Source organism: Neophocaena asiaeorientalis, unplaced genomic scaffold (genome assembly GCF_003031525.2).
Source record: "Neophocaena asiaeorientalis asiaeorientalis breed wild unplaced genomic scaffold, Neophocaena_asiaeorientalis_V1.1 scaffold450, whole genome shotgun sequence".
NCBI classification, from domain to species: Eukaryota; Metazoa; Chordata; class Mammalia; order Artiodactyla; family Phocoenidae; genus Neophocaena; species Neophocaena asiaeorientalis.
The window spans coordinates 4,082,940-4,089,343 of NW_020175674.1; the positions used below are offsets into that span (position 1 = coordinate 4,082,940).

At 37.6% G+C, this 6,404-nt stretch overlaps 1 pseudogene; it reads right to left on the reverse strand.

Moving 5' to 3' along the window:
• Positions 1 to 299: 299 nt before the first annotated feature.
• LOC112390815 (coiled-coil domain-containing protein 112-like) lies at positions 300 to 2,238 on the reverse strand (annotated as a pseudogene).
• Between the last annotated feature and the right edge of the window lie 4,166 nt (positions 2,239 to 6,404).

Sequence of the window (6,404 nt, forward strand, 5' to 3'; positions counted from 1 at the left end):
GGAGAACTTTACATTCCTATGACTCAAGCTAACTGACATCCGGGTTCTAAAAGTTGTGAATCAGGGGTTTAAAAAATGTCACTCTAACATTGTCCCAATTAATTTTGATATGCCATAAACCAAACCTTCTAAATGTTTTGTGCATTCAGTGAAATAATGTTTCTAACATAAACTTATTTAAATAGCTTTGACATCAGTAATAGGCCAACCTGTAAACTAACTGCCCTCTTAGTATAAACAGGAAATAATAACGGCAATGTCAGTGTGGAATGTAACATCTCCCAATTCACATGCAATTGTAATGAATAATCAATCGATTAGGCTAGTGATATTTAAAGAACGTAGTTGTCACTGTGTTTCCCAGAATAACTGAATATTAACATTCTCATCAACTGTGTGCCAAGTTCATTATCTCATATTCTTCTGTAGTCTCTTTGTCTGCAGATTGGAATAGCCCCATGTGGAATATGAAGCAGTGGCCCAGAACTTGATGATCCTACATCTTTGGGCCATTCTTTCCAACCTTTGGTAAAAGTTTTGTAAAACCTAGAGTGATCTACTAACATTTTTTCACTCTTTTCTTGTAATTTTTCCAGTCTTTTTTGTTCTACCTTTACCTTTTCCTTTGCCTGTCTATCTAGAATTTTCAGTTCAAGTTTATGTAAATCTCTTTCTTGAAACCTGAAAATTGCATCGGCAACAGTTTTCCTTTTTCTGCCTTGTCTAACTTTTCACTTATTTCTTTTTCAAGCCTCACAAGTTCTTCCTCTTTTTAATTCTTCTTCTCGATGTAACGTAATAATAGTAATCTTAGTCTAAACTGGCGTTGGTGCTCTTCTGCTACTTTTGCTCTTCCTTTTCTTCTTCTTTTAAGTTCTCTTAAATATGAGAAACATATCTCATTGACATTTAGATACTTTTCTGTTCTTCCCAAGCTTCAACTGACAATTTATGATTCTTCTTTGTTCCTGTTTTTCCTTTCATCATCTTCTTGTTTATTGTGAAAAAGCATAGTTATATTCTCTTTCTTTAACTTGACCATTTCCTCTTTTTTTTTTTTTGCTGCTTTTAGCGTTCCAATTCTGAATAGATTCTTTCTTTTTTCTACAGTCAGAAATTTTTGTATAATTTCTCATGTTGTTGCACTTAATGCTGTGTTCTTTCAGTATAAGGTTCTAGAATTTCTCCCATAAATATTGTCTTCTCTTTATGTTTGTTTCTCACTTTTACAAAGGTCTGATGATCCAAGTCATCCAGTGCCCTTGTTGCCCTCCTGTTTGCTGAAAGAATTTTTCAAAATCTACCATTTCTGCTAGAAGAGTATGCGATGGTACTTTGTCTACATGAACCTTACTTGACATTGTTCTGAAAGCTCTCTGCATTTCTGAATGACCCAAAGTCCACATGTCAATTTTTCTGGATACGGCAGTCAACTCAGTTTTAGTTGTTTTCTTTAATAAGCTCTTCATATATCAGTCTCTGCTCTTATCTAAACGTGCTTATTGCATTTTCCATTTTTTCCATTATTCCTCTGAGCTTTCAGCAAAATCAGTCTAAGTGTCACTTGTTTTAACTGATGGTGAAGTCTCTTTACATCATTATGTATTTTGGCCAATTGTTGCTGGATTCTTGCTTTTTCAATTTTTCCTGCTGATAATTTATTTAAAATTTTTCCAGTATGCTATGCTCAATAATGAAGTCTTTTTTTTTTTTTTTTTGGTGGTAGAGATAACCGTTTACCTTTTTCTATTAATAACTTGATTTTTAAAATTTTCTGCTGCATGTATGTTTTTTGCTTTTAGTCCAACTAGATTTCTGCTTTCAGATTTGAAGCTGAAAAGGTTGAATTCCATCCAAAGTACTAAAACATCCATCATTCTGTGTCATGACTACCGTGAGTGTGGCCATCTTTCTGGTAGAGTAACTGGGGCCACAGAGGGCCCACAGCCTAGAGTGTCATACAGAGGGCAGTACAGAGCCAGCAGATAGCTCCCTGCATGCAGACATGGGACTGTGGATGTGCCAGAGGGAGAGGGAGAGCTGTGCCTTAGTTTCTTCATTCATAAAGAGGAGCAGGAAGACACTGAGCCCACCTCCTCCCACAGGCACAGAAAAACTGCAATGACATACAGAGCAACTGTTGATGAGAACGACCTGAAGACTTTCCATGACTAAAAGTTTAAAGAAGGTACCACAGTGAGACGGCTAAGAGAGGAGGAGACACTATATATGGTCAAGACCCACACTCCCAGGTAGGTGATTAACAAATGAGGGGATAACCACAATTTCAGAGGTTCTCCCCAAGGAGCAAGGGGTACAAACCCCACCACAGCCTCCCCAGAACGTCTGGCTTTGAAGACCAGAAGGACTTGTATATGGCAGAGCCAGAGGGCTGTGAGAAACAGACTCCTCTCTTAAAGGGTGCACACAAAATCTCACATGCTTTCAGGGAAGAAGCAGTAATTTTAAATTAAGTAAGTGGCCTGGGTCAGACCCACTTGCTGTTTTTGGAAAGCATCACAGAGAAGCAGGAGACAACTGTGACCCCGCTGGGGATATAGACATGGCCACAGCCGTATTTGGGAGCTTGTTCTACCATGAGGAAGCTGGTACTGCCAAGTAACATTTGGAGTCCTCTCTTAGCCTATTAGCGCTAGGGACTTGCCCACCCACCAGTAGGTGACAATAGCTCTGGCATGCCCCAGGCCACACAGCCCACTGCACCAGGACCTGGCACCACCAACCAGCAAGCTGGCATCAACCCTGGGGGCAGTACACCAGGACCTGGTCATACTTACCAGTGGACTGTCACCAGCCCTGGGGCCCCCTGAGCCTCACAGCCAGCTGCTCCGGGACCTGGCCCTGCCTATCAGTGGCTTGGAAGCCACTCCACAAGGCAGAACCTGGTAGTAAACTGGGCAAGAGGCCAGCCGTGCATTACCAGCACATCCAAAATAGTTGGCTCCACCGCAGTCGAAGGGCCCACACAGCCCACACAGGGGCACCCTAGAGCATATAGCTCTGGTGACCAGAGGGAAGTGTGCTGCCAGGCATCAGAAGATGACTCAGACCTAAGGACATTTCTCAAGGATTGGAAGTGTAACCAATATATGTAATACACAGAAATAAACAGAGAATTAGGCAAAATGACAAGACAAAGGAATATGTTCCAAACAAAGGAACAGGACAGAATCTCAGAAAAAGAACTAAATGAAGTTGAGATAAGCAATCTACCAATAAAGAGTTCAAGGTAAGAATCATAAAGATGCTCAATGAACTTGGGACACAGAAGTTTAACAAAGGGTTGGATACATAAAGAACCAAACAGAGCTGAAGAATATAATAACTGAAGTAAAAAATACACTGCAAGGAATCAACAGTAGATTAGATGATACAAAAAAACAGATAAGCAGTCTGGAACACAGAGTAGTGGAAATCTACCAGGCAGAACAGAAAAAAAGAATTTAAAAAAATGAAGATGGTTTAAGGAACCTCTGGGATAACATCAAGCATACAAATATTTGCATATAGGAGTTCCAGAAGGAAAACCGAGATAGAAGAGCAGAGAAATTATTTCAAGACATAGTAGGTGAAAACTTCCCTAACCTGGGAAAGGAAACAGACATCCAGGTCCAGGAAGCACAGAGAGTCCCAAACAAAATGAATTCAAAGACATCCACACCAAGACATACTATAATTAAAATGGCAAAAATTAAGGTACAGAGTCGTAAAAGAAGCAAAAGAAAACAACTAGTCACTTACAAGGCAAATCCCATAATACAGTCAGCTGACATTTCAGCAGAAACTGTAGGCCAGAAGGAGTAGCACAATATTTTTAAGGTGATGAAAGGAAAAAGAATAATAGAACCAAGAATATTCTACCTGGCAAGCTGTTATTCAGATTTGAAGGGACAGATAAAGAGTTCTAGAGACAAGGAAAAGCTAAGAATTCAGCACCACTAAACTGACTTTATAAGAAATATTAAAGGGACTTCTCTAAGTGGAAAATAAAAGACTACAACTAGAAATATTAAAATTACAAAAGGAAAATCTCATTGGTAAAGGTGAACATACAGCAAAGGAGTAGTACAACGACTTGTAAAGCTAGTAGGAAGGTTAAAAGACCTTTATAGGAGAAATAGTGAATAGTGAAATGATCTGAATTTGTATCCCAAATAAATAGTTAAGGGATAATACAAAACAAAAAGATATAAAATATGATGTAAAATACATTAAACATAGCTGGAGGGGGCAGGGAGTAAAAGTGCAGGGTTGTTAGAATGTGTTTGAACTTAAGAGCTCATCAATTGAAAATAATCATTCATATTTATACAGTAAGTCCCCTACATATGAGTTGCAAACTTTCAAAGATGCAAACCTGTGTTCACATGTCCAATCACATAAGCTAGTTGACATGCCAGGTGTACATTGTCATGGGTGTGCATCCTCTACAAGTGGTTGTGCTTTTGTGTACTTTATAGAACTGTGCAGAGTACAGTAGTACAGTATTTCAAGCCCAGGATGTCTGGAAGCAAGCATAAAAGCAGCAGTGATGTCACTGGTACTGAACGTCAGTCATGAGTGAAGGTGCAGCTTGCCCTCCATCTGCTATTGCTGACGATCCTTCAGCTCTATCTCCCACCTCCTCTCCCTCCTCCAGTCAGTAACTCTTCTTGCCTGTTCACTAGACGCCAGCCCCTGTATGCCAGCTGTTGTACTGTACTACTGTAGTTTTCAAGGTACTCTAAGATTAAAAATGTTTTCTTTATTTTTTGTCTTTGTTTTTTATGTATTATTTGTGTGAAAAGTATTATAAACCTATTGTAGTACAGTACTACATAGCCGACTATGTTAGTTGGGTACCTAGGCTAACCTTTTTGGAATTATGAACAAATTGGACTTACGAATGTGGTCTTAGAGCAGAAATCATTCGTATGTAGGGGGCTTGTTGTATATGAACCTCATGATAATCACAAATCAAAAACCTATAGTCAATACAAACAAAGAGAAAGGACTCCAAACATAACACTAAAGATACTCATCGAGTCAGGAGGAAAGAGCAAAAGAAGGAACAAAACACTACCAAAACAACCAAAAACAATTAACATTTTGGCAATAAGTACATACCTATCAGTGATTACTTTAAATGCAAATGGGCTAAATGCTCTGATAAAAAGACATACAGTGGCTGAATGGATACAAAAACAAGACCCATATATATGCTGCCTATAAGAGACTCACTTCACACCTAAAAGCATACGCAGACTGAAAGTGTGGGGAGGGGAAAAGGTATTCCAGGCAAATGGAAATGAGAAGAAAGCTGGAATAGCAACACTTATATTTGATAAGATAAACTTTAAAACGAAGACTGTAATAAGAGACAAAGAAGGACATTACATAATGATAAAGGGATCGATCCAACAAAACATAACAATTGTAAATATGTATGCACCCAACATTGGATCACCTATGTAGATAAAGCAAATATTAACGTGAAGGGACAAATTGACAGTAACAAAATAATATTAGGAGGCTTTAACACTTTTATTTACATCAATGGACATCTGGAAAATCAAAAAGGAAACACTGGCCTTAAATGACACATTAGACCAAGTTAAATTAATAGATATATATAGAACATTTCACCCCAAAACAGAATAATACATTCTTTTAAAGAGCACATGGAACATTCTCCAGGATAAATCACATGCTAGGCCACAAAACAAGCTTCAGTAAATTTAAGAAAATTGAAATTATATAGGGATCTTTTCCAACCACAGCTCTAAGAGACTAGAAATCAACTACAAGAAAAAAACTGCAAAGAACACAAACGTGGAGGCTAAACAATATGCTACTAAAATGGATCACTGAAGAAATTTTTAAAAATACCTGGAGACAAATGAAAATGAAAACACAATGATCCAAAATCTGGGACAGAGTAAAAGCAGTTCTAAGAAGTTTATAGTGATAAAAACCTACCTCAGGAAACAAGAAAAATCTCAAATAAACAACCTAACCTTACATCTAAAGGAACTAGAAAAATAAACAAAACCCAAAGTTAGTAGAAGGAAAGAAATAATAAAGATTAGAGCAGAAATAAATGAAAGAGACAAAAAAGACAATAGAAAAAAATTAATGAAAGTATGAGCTGGTTCTTTGAAAAGATAAAGTATTGATCATTGATAAAACTTTAGCCAGGTTCATGAAGAAAAGAAATAGAGGGCTCAAATAAATAAATTCAGAAATGAAAGAGAAGGCATTACAACTGACAACACAGAAATACAAAGGATTATAAGAGATTACCATAAAAAATGGTATACCAGTAAAATGGACACTCTAGAAGAAATGGACAAATTCCTAGAAGTGTACAAACTCCTAAGACTGAATCAGGAACAATTAGAAAA